At 35.3% G+C, this 22266-nt stretch overlaps 1 protein-coding gene across 1 annotated transcript in view; it reads right to left on the reverse strand.

Annotated features, from left to right (window-relative positions):
* Nucleotides 1-22266, reverse strand: part of LOC106614816 (streptococcal hemagglutinin) — a 411732-nt gene that overhangs the window by 295180 nt on the left and 94286 nt on the right. The gene's annotated exons all lie outside the window — the stretch shown is intronic.

Genomic DNA, 22266 nt, shown 5'->3' on the forward strand with positions numbered 1-22266 from the left:
TAATTTTTGTTAGTGATCTTCAACAGCAGCAACAAATCTCTCTATTTACATATTTTTCTGTAGGATTTCAATCTGGCCATCCCGCTTTTTGCAATTGCTAAAGGTCAGACCTCCAGCACATTGACAGTTGCTTGAGTTCAGGAGGTTCTGACGTTCAGCAATAGCGCTCTCATTTCCAGTGAGAGATGATTTCCAGGCTTCGCATTATCTCTGGTTTCGACTGCGTGTGGAAGCGATTATGTATGCTGGATTTAAAAATATATATGTTGGTCAGTAATTTGATTTTTATAGTTGAAAATAAAATAGCAATAGGATGATGGCTATAATAGAAGATTACTTGACATACGCTTATGATATCGGATTGGCAGAACGCTCTTTTAAGGGAAAGAGTGAACTTCACCCGGCTTCCAAGAATGCGATGACTGTCATATCAACATCACAGCTGTGAGTTACCGTTTTAAAAGATTGAGAAGGTATGCCGATGCAACAGCAGTCGGATTCCCACGACAATCGGGTCTACGTAACCGGAACGGACGCGGATTTTTATCCGGCCAAGGACTGTCAACGCGGCAAAATTCTGCCGTTACAGCAACAACAACACACCACAGTCAACTTGGTCGAATTAAGCTGCGAATTCATCACTCCTCAAGATTTTAATGAAATGAGGAAGAAGCCATCAGAAAAGGTAGAATTAAGCTACGAAGAAACGGAGCTCTATTTAGCAGACCTCCAGAAAATGTATTTTTCAGATAATTTGAGGATGTTCGAATGAACATATATTTCTCCGAAAGTTTGATGCTAATCCAGCAAATAGTTTCGGAGAAAGCATATTTCAAAGAATTTTTCGAATTAGAGTAATACAAGTAGGCGAACAAAACTTTCACAGTTGGTGAGGAAAATTTCTCCAAAACGACTAAAGCGATCGACCTGAAATTTTCACACGATTTTCCAGATAATGATCGAAGGAATGAGACTTTTGATATTTTTCAGTTTTCTCAACCACTCTGATGTGTATATTTTTTCACAAAAAACGACTTTTTTCGCGCAGCCGCTATTTCGTCAAAAATCAAAATTTTGAGGATTCCTATGTTCATTGCCCGTATTCATCTATTTTAATAACAATTTTATTTGGTGTTTGGAGTTGAGATAATTTTAAGAAGAAAAATCTTGTTCACCGCCAGACCACTTTTTTCAGAGGTCCTTCTGAAGATCGGCTACGGAATCAAGGGAATCCAAAATTTTCAAAATGAATCACTGATTATTAGTTATAGTACATTAAATTCTGTACATTTAACGTTTTTAAATTAATTTTTTAAATAAAGTGCCTTTTAATAAAAATTCACGAAAAAGCGCGTTTTTTCTGACTCGCAAGTGGTTATGTCCTTTTAATTGCCAGACAATGCCAAAAGCATGCAACTTTTTGCAGCCAACCAAATCACGCTTTTGAAGCTAATAATCTAATGCACCTATTAGCCCCAGTAAATAACACTATTAATACAATAATCAGCTAACAATGTACGCCGCTTACATAATAAAGACAACAGCAAAAGTCGCATACAAAGCGAGGCATAATGCCTTTGAACAATATGCATTATGTACATATGTATATGTGTGCATATATAGAAAGCGACTAAGGTCCTTGCTTTCAACTTCAACTACTATGCAACTATTAACGCTAATATTGTAGCATACGCGCTTTGTGTACGAACACGCATGCAGTGAAAATCATATTATTATGCAATGCAAAGTAAAGCGGCAGGCATGCAAAAGCGCAGCGACAAGTCACGTGTTATGTGCAACAATTACGCCGTCAGCAACAGTTGTAGCGAGATGAAAAACCAACAAGAGCAAAAACTTGTAGCGAAGCGGTACAACAATAGAATCATTGCTGTGCATGCGAGTGGCGCGCAAGCGTGTAGAACAATACGAAACAAGTTTTTATATTTGTAAATAGGCATTTTTATGCTTATTAACATACACATACACACAAGAATTTAAATGCAACTGTGGCTGAACTTTTTGTTTCCAATGTCACTGCAATGTGTTGCCACCGACGTCGATGTTGCAACAAACAAGCGATCATAATAATAATAATCAGTAACAAAAGCCATAGCAATATGTATATATAAGTAAGAATAAGTTCAAATATGAGTGTATGTGTATGTGTCCGTGTATTTGACTACATATGTATATATATATATATGTTGTTGATACGAGTTTATTTATATGTGGCTTGAAACTATATTGAGAATACAGTGAGTATCCGCAGTGGTGAACCCCGCATACTTTATCGAGGCGATTTTTTCGCAGGAAAATATTCACTGGAATTGTTTCGAAAGCCTTTAATTTGTAAGACATTGCCTGAACAGTGTATATTAAGTTAGCACCCAGTAGTAAATGTCGGATAGCCTAGAATGTGTATATATAAATAAGCAGCGTGACGAGCTCAGTCTGTTTAGCCATGGTCGTCTGTATATATAGACGTGAACCTGTCCCTCAATTTTTAAGATATCGATCTAAAATTTTGCATTTAATCTTTTCTGTTCAAAAAGCTGCCAATTTGTCGGTACTGCCGTTATCAGACTACTATAGCACATGTATTGTACATAGCTGTCATACAAACTAACCGATACAAACCAGGTTTTTGTATGGAAAACTTTTTTATTTGACAAGATATTTTTGCAAAATTTACGATGTAGTATTGTCCAAGAGAATGCTAAAATATATAGAGAAACTGGCCAAATCGGATGACGAAATCATATAGCTGCCATATAAAGTGACTGATGAAAATCAAGGTAAAGATATTTTTATACCCATTCATGCTATAAGAAATGCACCTATGAAAGGTATTATAGCTTCCGTTGTTAGTTTATTTACTCAACAGGCCTTTGAGTCAATATCAAGTTTGCCAAAAACTTTGTTTTCTCTTAAATAATATTTGATATCGGTCTCCTTCTCCCTTAGCAGCCAAGATATTAAAATTATAAAATTATTCCTACTTTTGTTCACTTCAAATTTTTAAATACGACCGTAAATGAAATTTTAAACTTTAAACAACCTTGTACTCATTTACCAAACCGGAAGCGGAAATTCAACAAACCATTGATTTTCCGTTTAAGTACCTCTGCTGGCATTTAATTATGCTGTCGCGTAAGTTTGGCACAATTGCATAAGGAAATATATGGTTCTACAGGGAAGGGAAATTACAAAAGCGAAAACAACAAAAAATCTGAAAAATAAATTTACATTCTGTACATATGTGTACATAATTATGCAGTATATGCGCATATGTAACATTTTTAATAACACAAAGCGAACTTTTCCAGCTGTGAAGTGGCTGTGAACTACTGAGCAATCAACGAAAAATAAAAATGAGCAGCAAAAATAATTTTGCATATTACGCAAAGTGCTCTACTTTGTGACTGGCATTGAACTCGCATGCATGTACAGTATATATGTATTATAGTATATAAATATAAGTCATTGTATTTAAAATTTTGTTAGTATATGGCAAAGAGTTTTTATGTCGTATATTTACCTCATAGGTACTCAAAATGCAACCCTGATAACAAATAACACCCGTTAACAAATTGCTATCAGATATACGGTAAAGCACAAAACTGGTCACCAATATATGCAATTTGAGTTCGCAAATAGATTGTTGGACAGTTTCGACGTCATATTCATAAACCCTCGTTTTGTCAGCAGAAATTATGTGTTTAATGAATACAGGGTCCTCAGCTATGTTGTCACACTTATCATATATTCAGACATTTTTCTACGAGTGTAGCATTGATGGCTTGTTGAGTCCATCTATAAGATATGTTGAAATCCTCTGTTATCTCTCTGTTGTCAACACGATGATTTCAAACACTGTTTCTTTAATTTTTTCCATATTATTGTCATCTCAACCGAGGTGAACGGACGACTCGAATGAGGCCGGTTTTCGGTGACGACCTTCACTGAATGCCTTGAGCCACTCAAATACATCAAATTTATTTATGTTTGTGATAAAGTAAACTCCCCAGTCACAGTTACTGGACATTACCGGAGCACTCAATAATGTTCCTACGAAAGCTATTCTGAATAGTATCGAGTCTATAGTTATTAATCCTGAATGGAACAAGGCTAGATTGACGAAGGAAGTCTGCAGAGGTACTCCGCAGGGTGCAGTGCTATCTCCGCTCCTATGAACATTACTGGTTAATAAGCTGTTAAGAAACTTAGAGGGCAAAGCCCCCCAAATTAGTGGTATATGCAGATGACATTAAACTTTTACTGGATGAAATTTGTGGTAGTTGCTTGGGAGAAAACATTGTAGTATTTGCTTAACACTTTCTTTTTGACTGACCCGCCTTTGACAGATCAAGGTCAAAGCATCTAAGGTTTCACACTTTCATATACTCAGGGGAAATATAACGGCTAAACACATTTGTTATGGGTTTAAGAGGCTTTTTTGGCTCATGAGAGCCAATTATAGAAGGTTTCTAGCTAACCTAATTTATTATTTGAAAAATCCTACTGAGTAAGTCAAGCACTCGTGTTACCAGTGTTGCCAATGTTGTTAAATTTCTCATTTCTCAAATTGATTAATCTGAACAAACATTCAACTTAGGTAAATGAGTTCTTATACTTTTGTCTAAGCTCAAATATCAAAATCAAATAGAAAAGTTCATTAGCATCAAAAAAGTTGATGTTAATTTGGATATTAGAGAGATTTAAGAATAACTATAATATTTTTGAAACATTTTCGGAGGAAGTATTTTGACAACTTGGAGTTGTTAGCACAAAGAGAAACATGTTTAACTGAAGAGTGCCTTAGATAAGAACACACATATGCAATAAGACTATATTTTCCTCAGTAACCCGTTGCATTGCGCTGAATAAAAATTTGTTCATCAAAGTTATTACTCACACGCGTGAGAGGAGCGTCCGAAATATAATAAAAAAAATAATAAAAAATTTTTTCTCAATAATGTAATAGAAGCTTCCGACGACAAGTTTTGATTTCTATAGTTAAACATATGAACATTCAATATTTATTAAGTCTCTCAAACTGACTTGATACCAATATTTCTTGGTAACGTGAAGCTGGTTGCGGTTGTCGGTAGCTCATTTGCGTGAGTCTCGAAAATTTTCTTATTCCGAAGAAGTAGGTTCTAGTAGCGTATAGGTTGTCGCACAGCATGTTATGGGGAAATAATTTTTAGTAGCGACTGCGGTAGCTGGATGTACATATATGTATGTTTGGAACCAAACATATTTTCGTTTTTGTGGCGATTAAGTAAAACGAATTTTTATAATATTTTTATAAATTGATTATGAAAAAAAAATATTTTTTCTTCGCACATATTTTTAGAGTTTTATTACTAACTAACTGGTTTTCATACCGCTGCCTGAGTACACTTTGAGCAATTATGTTAATAGAATCTTTGGTTCCCGCTTAGCAATACTTTTATGTGCACTCTCCACTCAATAATATAATATTTGGGTGTTCTGAAAGAATGAATTCGGTTTAAACTTGTATAACCAATATTTTAAGCTTATAATGTCCACAACTTTAGTTTTTTATTGGTTTCCTTTTTATTGTATTCAACTAGTTATAGCATAACCTCTTCCTTGCCTTTAACTTTATAAGTAATAAGTAAAAGCCTTTGTTTCTGCATTTAAGTGCCTTCTCGTGTCATATTCACCTTTGACATAATTTTACTTAGACATAAACTGAGTACGCTTTTTGGTTAAGATGCTGCTTTGACTTTGCCTTTTCAAAGAAGTATTTAGCATTAAACTTATGTCGTTATAAGAGCGTATTATCAAACTTATCAACTCGGCTGCAAGCGCTTCGCTCTATAGAATATCTACATAAATTTTCATTTTGAAACTTTGAACAGCAACAACAACAATAGTTTTTATTTTATACTCATTATCAATCATAAACTTGCGAGAAAATTACAAAACTTGCAACATTTTATGGATGCGCCTGGCAACCATGTTTTGTATATATGTATGTGTGCTTATGCTTGTAAATATATATAATATTTTTGAATGGCTTCTATAACAAGACATCAGCTACAACTATGGAAATCTAGTGAATGCCGCAAGCGAGCATTAAATAGTTGCCGCAGACACTCGGCATTAATTGTTAGTTTGGCGTGTGAGAGCGAAGCACAGCGAGAGACAGTGAGTATGCATGAGCGATCATTCTTGCAAAAGTAAATGTTTCGTAGCAGGCTGTGCAACCACTTTGATATTTCGTTATTGTTTAAAGTTTTCTTAAGGACTCCTATTGTTATAGATATGCTGGATATGCTGTGTTAAAGGCCAGCATGCGCCTGATAGTATGCATTGTCTTCGAATAACAGCGCTATCTGTTTTGATTATTATGGAAAATAAAGCGCATGTAAATACTGTGGACAAAATTAAAAGAAGCACTACTAATATAACGTTATTGCATTGTTATTTTGTATGCTTGCGTTTAAGCTCTAGCTTTAAGAGTAGTGCTTCCTGTTTAAGCATCAATTTAATCGCCTAAAAGCATGTCCAGCAATTGTTTGCAGTCTGTCCCAAATACAGGCTTGACGTTGATTTACAAACTCCAAAGCGACTAGCGGGAGACTCTTAAACTGATTTTCCTAAAAAATGGTACAAAAATTGTCTTCTGCTTATTCTTGCCAATTTGTAAAACGTGGTTACTGTTGTGCAAATCATGTTTTTGCTCTTGTTTTTGTTTAATTAATATTTGCCTTAGTGGGTTTTCTTATTTTCCTTCAAAGTTTTAGCATTTTCAGGTTTCAATTTCGCAAGCAAATATCTACACAATTGCATAATCAGTTTTCGCACACACCCACATGTCCATAGCCATATTAACATAAGTTGCTTGCCATTTTCGAAGAATGTAATCTTCACTCTGCCTGCTGGTTTCTCGCACTAATGAAATTCTCGACATTTTTGCCATTTCTGCTGCGGTCGCCGCCGGCTAGCCATTGTATGTATGTATATATCTACTTATAAGTGTATATATGTATGTATAATTGTATGTGCTGTGGCGCTAACTCTTTATTTCACCCTTTACGCAATAAGTTTGGTTACTTCTGAAATTATTTCGCATTGCCTCAAAGTTCACTGCAAAGTGTATTGGTTTCTTTTATTTGAAAATAAAATTGCCCCTTTTCTCACTTTTCGATTCTCAGATTCTGTGTTTTGCATTTCATTTTGCAGTGTTTCAGTTTTTCTCTCCATTTTACACCACATACTTTTGCTTCACTTCGTTGCGTTACAATAGCGTTGAGGGTTTTTAATTTACAGTTAATTGCTGTCAGCAATATTAAGCACACTTTCGTGCGCCGAGGCTTTTCTCTTCCTCCCTGTAGTGTCGTAATGACTGCAGGGTGCTTCGTAAAATTCACTATTTTCTTAGAATTGAGCATGAAGAGCATTTGGCTCCAAGTAGCAGATGGCTTTAATTAGTGGCTTTTCCATGGCAGGCGAAGACAACAAATATACTTTTCGAGGAGTTGAATTGTGGTAGAGTAAAAATATGGAAAAGTCAAACCAAGATTTAGAGTACTTTAGTGAAGTAAATGAATTTGAAAAACAAAAAACGAGTCAAGAAAAAAGTTTCTTTGCATCAAGAGTTATTCAATATTTTATATTTGTTGAGACATTGCTTATATTTACAGTTAAACAGATGATTGACAGCGTTTGGAGCGCATAATATGCCCAACTTTAGGTTTGTCTTTCATTAAAATAATATTCTAAATCAACATCACATTCACTTTCATTCGGTTATATGTACATTACAAACTCGTGTTTTTGAAATAAAATTGGTTTTAAGTTAACTTTTGCGTGTCTGGTAGGGTTAAGTGTATTTATTTACAAATAAGAGCTAATGAGACGTGGAACTGCAGTACAACAACAGTCCAGCCAAGAATAGTACTAATCTGAAACCAGAAATAATCGTCCGAAATCGCAGTAATGAAAAAAGTATACAGGAATTCTTGCACTGAAAGCGAACTAGTTCAAAAAGGTCTAGACATAGACTTAAGTTAATATAAATAAATAAACGTATTTTCCAAATAATAGGAAATAAATAAAAGCTGAATATTGAATGCATACGATAGCTTGTTAGGCGATTTTTACCATGAAAAAAATTTATAACGACTTTGCTTAAAATGAAGCGTTCCAAATGTTGCAGAAGTGTTTTGGGTACTCTACCTTATCACGAACACTAACGATAAGAGTGACTCAAAGTGTCAGTGGAGATCGTAAATGCATCGAAAACTTGCCTCATTTAAGTCTCTCATCAACTCTGCTGAAGACGACAACGTCGCAAAAGCTAAAACAACAAAAAAACACTGCTTGAAAGTAGTTAGAAGTGTTAGAGAGATAGCAACGCATTTAAATATTTTTTATGGATCGACTCAGCACATTTCCATTAATGTTTTGGGTATGAAGCGTGTAAATGAAAAGATCTAAACCTTTTGCAAAAACGACGATGAGTAAAGATCGCAAAAGCGATGTTTGGCAACATAACTGAGGTCCCTACATACACCAAACGCAACATTATTGGTGATAGGACGTAGATTTATGAAAAAGACGTCAAAATTCTCGACGAATTTAGCGAATGGCGCTAAGCGGCCGAAAGCGAAAAAATTTAAATTCGCTGAAAGCACTGGAGACACTGGAGGCACTGGCGACCATCCCAGTCGAGGCTTATGACAAGTGTATGGAAAATATGATTAAGCATTGCCTTGTTTCTATTGACTCAAAAAGAGCCTAGTTCGAATGTGTTTTTTTGTATTTTGAATTATTATACGTTATCAATAAAAGCATTCGCCAATATAAACTCATGAAACACAATATGTATGCCTGACCGCTGCCGCTTACCGTTCTAACATATACCCAGCTCAATGAAATTTCTTTGATTGTTTAGAAAGCGCTTCCGTAAAACTGTAAACATATCAAAAATCGCTGTAAAAAGTTTTCAACAATCGATTGCCACAGTTGAACGCAATGGACTCGATAACTCCAAACTTTTGTACCATTTTTAGATTGTTGAAAGCTTAAGTTGCTCGAGGGCATGAAAGTAAATGCTTTAATAATTAGAATAAATTATTAAACTCAAAATCTTTGGAATTTTTACTGGCAGCTCAGGCGCTCTAACATGCGACGCACACTTGCACACCGCTGATAAATCATTACTTGCACCAAACTTTGTAACACTTCGTGAAATTCAATAAGAGTTCAAGTAACTTTCAACTAGGTGGGAAAAAGTTGCAAAATACTTTGATAATAATTATTGAAAGGAAAATAATAAAAGTTATAAAAAATTATGATCGAGTGTTGAGTCACTAAGGCTGCAGGGTCGTTAAGTCCATGTAAGGTGATAAAGGCGGGCTCGTGTAACCTGAGGCTTGGGAAGTAATCGGCCTGCTACACCCAAAAAAGCAAAACTTTTTCTGAATCATTTAGTAGCCGATTTCTTTAAAGTTAAGCGTCTTCTTTCTTTGTCTTTATGGCTTCACCTTAGCTACTTCAACTTAAAAGAGAGTAAACTTATCCTTTTCCAGTTGTCTAACTGCATCTGGCTTTTCGTACAGATATTTACGCTTTCATTTGTATTTTAGTGATACCGCTGATGTTGGTATTTCACAAACTCCACCTTTCGAATTCGTCTGCCTGTTGAGTTATTGGTCTCGCAGTCATTTAACAATTTTACGCTTCGCTTAATAACCCCACCGGGGGCCATTGGCAGCCCACACAATTGACACAATTGACGCATATATATTTTTTGCACAACTTTACAGTTACACTCACACCACATATACACGCGCACATTTCCTGCCGGGCATTTGAAGAAAGCAATTGTCATTCCTGCTTAGTATGCTACCTTTGTTTTTATTTGTTTCATTACCGATTTGCTACAACTTTGCTGCCTTTTTTTGCGAGCTCTCTTTTTAGGTGTGTTTGCTCGAACCGTCTTTCTTTTACAGCTTCGCATTCTGTCGTAGTTTTTTCTCTTGCACAGCATGTGCAGCAAAGAAAAATGTCTTTTGTGGCAAATGCTCTAATAGTATCTTCAATATTCTTCTACTTCATTTCCATTTCCTTTTTCTATTTACTGCTCCTTCATTTGTGTTAATTTCCTTACATACTTGAACTCACATTTCTTACGCCTTTTTATTTCTCTTCCATCTAATTAAAATATTTTAAAATTTTTAATAAATTTTGCAGTCATTCTATGCGCCCTATTATCCTGCGGCGAAATTATATAAAAAAGTGGCATTTCATTGTGCGGAACAAATAAATGTTTTACACTGTTGCCATACAAATGTGGGTGTTTTTAGCTAATTGCGGTTGTTAACAGTTGGACACATAAAATAGAATTATTCAAGAATATTTTAATAAAAATTAAAAAGCTACTATAATATCTTCTTCTTCTTTGAAGTTAGAAAACCGGTTATTGCTCTCCACTGAGACTCGCTGAGTGCAGAAATTTAGCGGAAACAATTATAATTTCTTACCTACTTTGAAAAGTAGCAGTAAGGGTCGCAAAAGGTTAGAAAAAAAAAGAACAAAAAAGACTATGAAGCTTCTAAACCACGAATTTTTACTATTGAATAAATACTTTCTCTGCTTTCTTTATGTCAACTGTTAACTGAGAGACACTCAGTCATTGGTGTTAAACCATTCTAATTCAATTCTGATCCAAGAAGTCTGAGGTCTCTTAAAAACGGCCCTTGTACGGACGAAATTTGGGTAAACTCAGGCAACGTAGAACGAATCGTAGAATGTGCTGTGGATTTCATGTAATGAGTTTTCGTATGACATTAACCATGCCTCTGTGTTTCTCAACATCTCATCCAACACACTTGTACTATCACACTTATTCTCTCTCCTGTCGACAGTACCGTCTTCCTTCTGGACTTCAACAGATGACATAACAAGCTTAAAGACCTCATTATGAAACCTTTTCTTTTATAAATTTTGCATTTTTTAGCAATGAAAACCATCTATTTTAATATAAGCCAAGCAAAGACTGACGACATATTAACTTAGCTCTAAAGCTTGTTATAAAGCGGCAGCTACAATGACCCAATATACGGCTTTCTCTAATTTGGCTTAGTTTCTATTTTATAGAAAGTTATTTAAGCCCTAATTAAGGTCGAAGCAATATCATGTTTAGAAGCTCAATATATAAATAGATATAAATCCTTTGAGAGAATTTTGCTGATATTTGAATTAAAATGCAAAATGTTTTAATGAAGCTTAACCTATAGCAATCTTCTTGATCCAACAATGCAAGGTTTTGTTAGGTTAGCCTGAGCCTGCCACAAATTTCATTCATAATTCGACTGATTAGTATCTGGACAATATTAAGAACACTGTCCAGTTTGTACGCCTATCTTGCTTAGAGCAAGTAGTTCAATAGACCTCTCACGGACTGCTTTGGACCAGGAAAAGCTTGCTGACCAACGCTTGCTGAACTCGTACGGGGGCCATAGATCCGAATTATTCCTCTTGTGATGGGATTTGAGTAAGGAATCCCTTTCTTACAAGCTCATCGGCTTTATAATTTCCAGCGATTCTTTTGGTTTAATATGGAAGTAGTATAATGATACTGTAATGAGGTCATGCAATTCTTGACTAGTGTTAAAATCATTGTCAACGAGCTCATGGCTTGTATAGCGAATCTGCGATTAGAGTGAATGCATATCTTTCTGAAATAACTGCACTTCGGAGAAATATCGTATATTTGCTGCTACCTTCATACATATCCCACACTAGCTCGCTGCGCCTCTTCTCTAGCGAGGCCGTCACCTACACATCCCTCGCAAGTACGTCCGCGGAAACGATGCCACCAGGAGTAGGCTTTGCGGCGCATTGCTCCAAGTCGGGGATGCAGTTGAAGTGAGAGAGGATTTCCGTATGTTACTTTCTGAGACCCATAATGCATCAGATTTCTCGGAGTCTAATAGCAACCTTCGAAGCAATGCTATACAAGTATAGCCGAGAAATTGTCCATTAAAAAGTCTAATTACTTTATTTATACATGATTTTAGGATCCTAATAAAATACTTCAAATTTTCACTGACAAACTGGACCAAAAGGGTGTAAGAGCGGTTCTTTTGACTCTGTTGCAAGCCTGTCAATAAGTATACAAACAATTTTATTTCGCTTGAAATGCAATGAGGATCTAAAATTTCTCATAATTATATAATGTTCATCATTAAACAAATAGGTACCACAAGTATTATACTTGTAATACAGTGTATTTTCTGCAAATTTGTGGCTCAAGTCACGCACCTAATACCAAAGCAGTAGCTTACTTAGTTTTATATTGAAGTGCATGTATTTTTTAGTGCACATTATAGTTAGGAGGCTTTCGTTTTTAATGCCGAAACAATTTGATTTCCGGTTTTGCAATTTAAACAAAATCCTACTTGATAATAAAATCATTCCGGTTTTGCACAACCGGTGACCGCTCACAGCAGTTGCACACTGATATTCATGCATCCACCGGATAAATCGTAATGATTTATCCTAAGGAGGACAGCAAATATCAGAAATCTTTGGCTATTGCTGGTCTGCCAGATTGCTTACCGGCTTACTTAGTTGGGAGCATATTAAAAATTCAGCTCCACTCTCCATGGTCCACTTATAATCATTAAATCGCCGGATGAGTGGAATGAAACACGAGCAGCGAAATAGTGGCATGATAAACTTCAGGATATTTGAGTAGTGAATGGTGGCAAGACGACGAAAATGGCTGACGGATGAAAGCAAAAGCAAAGCACAGTTAAGAGGCACACGTAAAAACGCTGACGACAGCTTCATCACAAGTTGGTGGGTTTACCTGATTTCATTGTCTTTTTTTTTTTTTGCTTTGGTTGGTGTTTTTGTTTTCACTTTTCTCTTTTGCTGACAAATTTTCTGCAGAAATTACAAAAACAGCAACAAAAAGTACAGTGTTTCACAATTTTTGTGGGTGGATGCTAACGAATCTAATACCTGGGGTATAAAATCGCAAATAGGAATACCGCATTTTCGGGATTACGTTTAGGGAACTCGAAATTTCTAAGAAATTTTTTAAACTTATTTTAGTTCAATTTTAAGAAACTAACGATATTTAAATAATTCAAAACTTAAGCTTCGGGATCCCGATAATTCTTAGAATTTTTTGAATTCCTTTTAATTTAATTTTCAAATTTATGTTTTAAATTTTCACTAATATTAGTTAACTTATGTACCCCGAAATTTTATAACTCGGAAATCTGAAAATCCCGAATTTTCAGCATTTAAAACATCCAATAAAAGCTAAGCGAATTCAATTCAGAAATCTCTATAATCCCGAAAATTCGATATCTCGAAATCTGAAAATAACGCTTTCGGGATTGCAAACACTCCCCTAATAGATGACCTGGTGTGTACTCAAAAGTATTCAAACACATGCCAGCCATATAGGGCATCCTTCATTGAAAAGCCAAGCTGTGTAAAAAAAAGGCAAAAGAAGGTAAATTGTGAGCATTGGCACCGTAAGCTCGAATAACTCAATACAGGATGACGTCCAACTCTCAACCCACACAAGCTGCTGCCAATCTGTCGACTGCCAGGTTGCACTACCTTTCGTTATAAGCATTTGCTAGCGCTTCCTCACCGCAGCGCTTAAGTAATCCACAAAAAAGCCCGCAAGCACGTCAATATTTAGTGCAACCGAGAGGAAAAGGAAATGATGACATTTCGTCTAACAACTTTGTCGGGAATTCGTTATCAAAAATGCTGCCAGCCAGTCAACCCGAACTACAAGTGCGGCGACAATAAAAGTAGGAAACGCCGTAAAAGGTAGAATATTTTTTGAGTGAGTGCGTCCGAAATGTTACAGTCGCTATGCTGTTGTGTCAACCAGATAAAGTTCGCCACCCCACCCACATAGTTTAAATAATAGCTCCGCCATAAAGGTGGAAATTTTCCGACGCTCTGCACAATTGAACGCGCGATCCCCCTAACTGTCCGTATGTCCGTCTGTTCCTTCATCTCTTTGATTACGCGCATTTGTGTTGATGGCGCCAACAGATAACGGAGCAATTGCTGTTAAGTGTGCGCCGTGGTGACGTGTCCTGTGCGTGGCACGTAAATGTGCTTACCTCGGTCCATTTGCATCTTCACGCATACTTGAATAGTCAACGTTGCTGCTTTATTTTATTTTGCGCCATTTTCGTTGACACCATTTTTTAAGGGTATACAATAAATTTCGTGTGGATGAGGGCGTTGTAAAAATTCGGTGAATTTTATTGATTTCCGTTAAAGCGAAGGCGACAAGAAGGTAAATACAGATGCAGAACGAAACAAGTTAGTGGGTTGATAGCTGTGTAATGAAGTTTACCTTGAAATGGTGTACCAATAAAAATATGAGTACTTGGTAAATACTATAATTTGGTAGTGTTTTAATAATGTTGCTATAAAACTTAATTGTAACGAAAATTTTTCAAAGCTTTATGCATAAAAATAAATTGTTTTGAATATAATCATTAAATGTAAGGAAAAATGTGTAAATAATCATACATGAACCCGAGTAATATCTATATAAAACTCTACGTCAGTGAATTCTGCAAGCAATTGCAGCCTAAATCTAAAACAACAAGTAAGCATTTTGGAAAAAATTGAACTGGAAAAACTTTTTATTTCCAAGGAAGTATTTCGAAATTGACTACAACTGGAAAGATTAAATGTTTAATTACACTGTTATGAGAAAACAGCTCATATATTTTTTCAGGTACCGAAAATGTACAATGCCGAGGTAATGTATTCCCAAAATCTGAAAATACCGAAATTTCGGGATTGAAACACCGTCAAAAAGTACCAGACTTAGTATATATTTACTAAACAATTTTTTTTTGTTTTTTGGGTATTAGCACTTAAAACTGCTTTTCTCCTGTATGAGCTACTGCTGGAGTGTCTAAGCTGGTTCAAACTATGTTTCAGAGGAAGTGAGTTTAAGTTGTTTAGGCTCAGTTGTGGCAAAATGAAAAATTTTAATAAATTTACAACCTCCACTGTTACTACGTCATGTAGGAAGCGTCAGTATAAAGCCCAAACCAAGGTTTAATATCATATAACCCAAAAAATTTATTTCAACTCCATGCAATGTTTTCCCGAAAAACTTCACAACCCTGCAAGCTATACTGCTCACTGAGTTCACCGGAAACTTACACACCTAGATAACTCTCATATATTAATCTTGCTTTATATTGAGTATACATTTATGTCGAAACAAGTTAGGGAGGGCTAAGTTCGGTTGTAACCGAATATTTTATACTCTCACAATTTGAAAAGATCAAAGGCGGTAAAATACTTTGTGGTGTTGAAAACTTTACATTAAACAAGAGGAAGCAATACGCCGATTTCATCCATTTTTGGCTAGAGGATACAGTGTAATTAGATGGGGTTAGGGTAGCATTGACCACATTTTACCACTCCGAATTCCAATACTAAACCTCACATAATGAGCAATATTTTCGGTAACCATAGGCTCTGGGGTCTACAAATTCGGTATCAGGGTCCAGGGCTATATGTTTCGACAACTTTTGGGCGAAAAATTAAATAGCTTGAGGGCACTATTCATGCAAAGTTTTATTCTGATAACTACGTTGATGTTTGATTTGTACAATGTAAAGTAAAAAAATCTGATGGAATTTAAAAGTTCTTTATATGAGAAGTAGGCGTGGTTGTCGTCAGATTTCTCCCATTTGGTTCAAATTAATCAAGTAGTTCCGAAAATACAGGATTCAACCTAAACATGGGCGGTGCCACGCCCCTTATCCAATTTTTACACCCGAACATATAAAGCCTTTCACTGCCATCTGGCTTGTGAAATTGAATGCTTGTGGCGCATTTATTCAGTAAATTATCGCTTTTTTTAGTAGTTTTCAACATAACCGTTATATACGGAATAATCCTAGTTATTATCTAATCTTACCCATTTTCACATTATCTCAAGTTTTACTCAAGCTAGGGCTTGCACGGAAAGATAGACGGACAGACGGACAGATAGTTATCCGTATTTCAACTCGTCTCGTATTTCAACTCGTCTCGTCAGCCTATCATCTATCTTGATTAGTTTTAAGTGATGCAAACAACCGTTTGGTGAACAAAACTATTATACTCTGTAGCAACATGTTGCGAGAGCATAAAAACAACAAAACTCAGCAATATGACAGCTCAATCCTCGATTAAGCGATTGTGAGCAGGATATCGTTAACTTTCCACAACGCTTCCTTATTTTACGCTCAGCCAACATGGGCAATCAATTTGACCAATTAGTCAAGTGCACAATACTGAATGTATGCCCACTTTACTCGACTCTTGGAGAAAAATTAAGCGCGCATTAACTGAAGGAAATGATGAATGTTGACAAGGAGCAGCATTGTATGAGCTTATAAATGGATGAATGCATGCACATATAAACACATACAGACACTTATTTATATGTAACATGAATTGCTTTACTCAACAAGGAAAATTATTTACGATTAAAGCCCCTTTCACCTGTTGAAGACTTATTGCAAGAATATCGCCACATATGTATATAAGTGTATGCCTCTTCGGACTTCCTGATTGCCAACCATTTTACTTAATTTTCCACATACTCATCAATTATCTACTGCTCGCCCCTAGATAGCTACTAAAAAGTAAATAATTCAATTGTATAAAGAAATCCCTCTTTCGACCACATCCATTCCCACACTCACAGACCGCACCCCTTTTGCGTTCAACAGCCCCTTTTCTTTTCAGAAGTAATCCCCATTACGTATATTATATTGCTGACTAACGATTTTCGCAAGAAAGGAATTCAAGCCTAACATTGCGAAGGAGCAAGTATTAAGCCTTGCTTCGAAAGCCTTAGTGGCTGCCCTCTTCAACTAATGCTCAATTGCGGTCGGTTGCTACTTGATTTGCCGAGCTGAATAAGCCAATCAACCAGGTGAAAATCAGAAAACGCAAAGAAATGCCACTAACGTGTACACATGTGTATAAACGCATGTAACGCTATATAACTGCAGCTGAAGCTATAAAGCTTAAGGAAGGATAACGCGCTGTTGGAGCATGTCGAGCGTTCAGGTGATGTGCAGCCTAGTGGTATTTTAATTGAGCTGTCATTTCGTTTGCATCGGCATTTTTATCACACCAACTTTCTTTCTCTACCTCTCACGTTCTATTTCTCTTCTTCCTTCTTTGTATCTACTCAACTGCAAGTGTGCGTTATTTGCCTGCAAAGCGTACATGGCGTATGAGTGACTTACCAGGCATAATCCGAAATAAACAAAGCTGTTACGAGTAATGTCAAGCAAGGAAACTGATTTGCGGCGAAATATACGAAAATCGCTTTAAAGCGTTGCAGTGAACAACTCAGGCAAGATTTTGTCGGTTATATAAGGGAATGCTTTAAGGACTTTACTTGCTATGTATGTATATGAGAGTGGTATGGAAAAAATTTCGCTTAGAATCAATAAGGGCTTAAAAAGTTGATTGGAGAGAAGTCGCAATAAGCTAGTATTGCAAATATAATGACAATTACGATGCCAATTAAATTGAGTAAGATTAGATCACACATTCTAAGATGGGTGAAATATCAAATTCGCCATTATTTCATTCTTAAGTGACAAAATACACTGTGCTCTGGAAATAGCCTAATATATTATATTATATATTGCAACCTTAGCCAGCCTGAGCTTTATAGGCATCCCTTTCTTCGGTAAAATAATAATTATTATTATTGCTGAACACTTTCTTCCGAAACTTAATAATCTAGGTAGGGACAATAGAAAATACGGTATCAACTGAAGTTGAACAAAAAGTAGAACATTGTATCTGGCAGTGCCCCCCTTAGATTAGCTTAGATTATTGTTGAGGATTGTACTGTGACATGTGGTCACCTGCGCTCTTTTCACTTATCACATTATTTCATTTAACCCACTTGCATCAAGCCGGCTTTGCAGCGCTCCTGCGCTGATAAATGATATACTCGTAGATCTCGCAACGAATTGATTTCTTCGATAGCCAGACTCAAAATAATTGCGTTTGCGAGGCAATCAAATAATATGTGCTTTGGTGTCTCTGCCGCAATATCACAGAACCGACATTTACCTGAACGGCTCTTCATTTTGTGCAGATGACACTTTAGCCTACCCGTTTACATAGGTTTATTTAACTTCAGAAACAACGAAGTATATATGTAATGTTATGTGAACCCATAGCGAAGAAAGGCTCTGGTTCAATTGGCATGATTGCCGCAGTTTCGTATTCTAACTCAACTAATAACCGATTAAGAAGGACAATCATAAAAATATAAATTATCTAAAAAGAAGCAACTTTTCAAACGCGAAACATTCGGAAGGATGTAAAAATGTTGCCGAGTTGACAAACTTTAATAAACTAAAAATACCAAATTTTCCCGCAATAATGGCAGGCAGAGCCTCCTCGAAAGAACTAGAGTTTATTAAAGTGCAAAAGTTGTATTCCTCCGCTTATATTAGCGGATTACTTTTAAAAAAGAAGAAAATATCAGGCTAACAAAATATTCACTGCTATCACAATAATTTTTTATACTCTGAACGGGGTGCCACGAAGCTTAGCCAGTTTTTGAGATATCGATCTGAAATTTTGTAGATTTTTTTTCACTCGAAAAAGTTGCTCATTTGCTAGAGACGCCGATTTTGAAGCACTATAGCATACAGCTGACATATAAAGAATCAATCAAAATCAAGTTCTTGCATGGACAATTTTTTTATTTGATGACAGTATTCCAACAATATGGCATATAGCTGCTATACAAACTGAACTATCTAAATCCAGTTTAAGATACTTTTACACCCTTTTATGCAATAAGAAATGCACCTGCGAAGTGTATTTAGCCACAGCACAGCCGAAGTTAATTTTTTTTTCTTCACTCTGCATTGATTTATAACAAATTTTCCTAACCTCCAACTGTAAAGTGCAGCTTTGCTCTATCCAACTCACACTACTGCATTTTTCGCAGCGCAAACACATCTTATCTGCTCGTAAACCATCATCAGCGTCATATCATTACCATTAGAAGCAAATTGCTAAGCAAATTTGAGTAAGAAATTCGCCAACTCAAAAGTCACCAATACTAAAGTTTCGCTGGCAAACAATAGTTAGCGAAGCATTTAATATACATACATACACACACATACAATCAAAAAATGCAAAGCAAAATTTGGCAGAAAAATATCAAAAGCGCAAAGGAAAAACAGAAGTAAATTAGGATCGGATGAAATGCAAAATAGCTTACATATGTTTTTAGCAGCAATCAAATCAAATCAAATTTGTTGAAAACTTGCAAATTTTCTTTGTATTTCAGTTTAGCGCGCGCCTGCATAAATAGCCTTGGGCCACGGGTCAACTTTCAGTCTAAAGACACACAAGCACGCAGGCAACCAAAGAGCTGCCGCGTCGCTAAATGCTGCAACGTTTCTACTGTCTTCGCTGGAAATGTTTGCATATGCTCTTGGGAATATATATTTGTGGATGTGTGTGCATGAAAATTTATTCTACAGAATCGTTTGACCATTTCGTTGCCAAAAGTACTGAGAATTTGCGCAAATTTGCGTACTTTGTTTGAAGCAGCAAATAATTTTAGTGGAAAAAAATCGCTTATGCGCTAGTTTATATAAGTAAGCAGTAACGAAGTAACATTTGAACTAATTTTATTTTGTTTATTTTTGTAATTCCAAATACGGTAATAAAAAATAAAAAAAAATGTTAACCCAAAAGACTGGATTAAATTTTATTTTTTAAATTACAACGGCCGGTAAATTGAATCTCAAGCATACAAGTATAATTAAGAATTAAAAAAATTATTTGCTTTAGTATTATTTTTTCGTGTTCATTCAAACCAAAAAGTAATATTTTAAATTTTAATCCCAACATCGGGACTAAAAAGTGAAAATCTAATTTTAAATCCCAAAATGTTTAATACAAAAAATTCGCAACCCTGTGTTTAGTATATATATATATATATATGTATAGATGTGTGTATGTATGTACATACTATGTATCTATTTATGCATGTGTGTGTGATTACCCAAAAATTTACCGAAAATTCTTTCATTGTCCTTTTCAGTGGCAGGCAGCAAACGTCCATTCAAAATTCGACCCTAATCATTGCGGTTATTGTTTGACTTTTATCAAGCAAATATTTATGTATATATTTATATTGACATATAACAAGAAAAAAACGTTAACCTAGGTTACTCCGAAGCTATAATACCCTTAACAAATGAAAAAAGTTGCCTTCTTGATTTTGGTTGATTGGCTTGTATGACAGCTATATGTTCAGTGGTCTGATCTCAAACAAATTTTCGGATATATTACGTTATTTTCGAAAATAATTTATGCTGAATTTCGTGAAGATATTTCTTCAAATACGAAAAGGTTTTCATACAAGCGCTTGATTCTGATAATCTAGTTTGCATGACAGCCATATGCTATTGTGATACGATATCGGCGGTTCAGACAAATAAGCAGCTTCTTTGGGAGAAAAGGACACGCGCAAAATTCACTTCGTGGCAAACTTAATAAAACTTGTTCTAGGTATAATATACGTATGTACATGTATACAAGTATAAGTATGTATGGACATCTTCTAAGCATAAGAAGACAAAAGGTCTATCTCTTCAGCATGCCATCAACTTGGTTACCACAAATATGTACAGTGGCATTTAACTATTACCAATAAACAAACATATTTATAACCACACATACTTCTACACCTACACATACTCATACACAAGTACATACTCACACATATGCACACATAGTAAATCCAAATGGCTTTACTCCACTTCACTCCACTTGACGCTACTCAATGCTCATATCCCAATTGTATTCACTTTCTCACGCATTACACACAAATATGTACATTAGGGTGAGGGTAAAATCTGTAGATTATAAAAAATGAAAAAATTAAAAAATTGTTTAACATCTAGAGGCGGCCTCTTTTAAAGTAAATTTTCAAGTTAAAATTTTAATTTCGTAAAAAAATTTTGAATAGTGTTCTAGACACTGTAGAGAGTCCTTTTTCTCGCCAATTAAAACTTATCAACTTAAAAATATTGTTTGTAGTCATTATTGGAGTTTTAGAAAAAAGTCTTAAACGACAACATGCTTCGCGTTAAAATAAATTTTGAATCAAAACCCGTCACATTCGGTAATTTTTATATAAATATAAAAAGTTTAAACCAAAAATAATTTTTTCTTGTTTTTTTTTCAAAAATTTTCTTTTTTTATAATCTACAGATTTTACCCTCAGGCTAAGCAAAAAAAAAAAATTCTCGCTCCACTCTACTGTACATGGATATTCAAATTTTACAACACAACAATAACGGTCTTTTCGTCCTACTTGCGTATGCGCTTTGTTGTTTTGGGTCTGTGGTTTCCTAAGCCACTTATAATCTGGGTATAAAATATCAAGTGACCGCATGTGCGTATAAAAATGTATGTACATATGTGCGCTTGAGTGAGTGTGTATGAAGCGATTGTTAGCTGTTGTTTTTGCTAATAGCATGTGACATGGTTTTCATCAATTTATCAAAGGCTTCGAAAGTCAAAATTGAGCCAACAAAATGTGCGGACATTTTTGGCATAAGCTCTCTCGTTCACACATCCATATAAGCACACATATGCACACAAACACATCTACATGTAAAAAAATCACTTCTATGTGCCTAGAAAAATTTTAAAAATGGACTTTTGTCATCGACAAATAGATTTTTCGGTTAAAAATAATTTTGTTTGTTTGCGTTTCTGGTCTCCGCAGCTTACAACGGTATTAACGCTATAACATGCGATTTGTGCTTAGAGAAGATTTACAAACACAATTAGGCAAGAAAATCTGCATATGTGTGTATAGAAATAAATTTATTTATATGCTTAAATTAAAAGAAAAATCGAAAAATAAGTGAAAGAAAAGAAAATTGTATTTCTGAATATTTGACAAAGTTCACCAACTTATTTATTTTCATCAAGATACTTAACATCATCACTATTGAAAGAGGCCAGATTTGCTCAAAATTATGTTGCAAACGTTTTCTACCACAACAGCAGCAACAAAAAAATGTATATGTAACTCATTAAATCTAACAAAAAAAAAAACTATTAAAATATAAACATTTAAACGAAAACAGTTGGCAATCCTAAAATTTTTTTTTTACAAATTAAGTATTTTTTATTTAAAAAAAGAAGCTA

This window comes from Bactrocera oleae, chromosome 3 (genome assembly GCF_042242935.1).
Source record: "Bactrocera oleae isolate idBacOlea1 chromosome 3, idBacOlea1, whole genome shotgun sequence".
In the NCBI taxonomy this organism is placed as follows: Eukaryota; Metazoa; Arthropoda; class Insecta; order Diptera; family Tephritidae; genus Bactrocera; species Bactrocera oleae.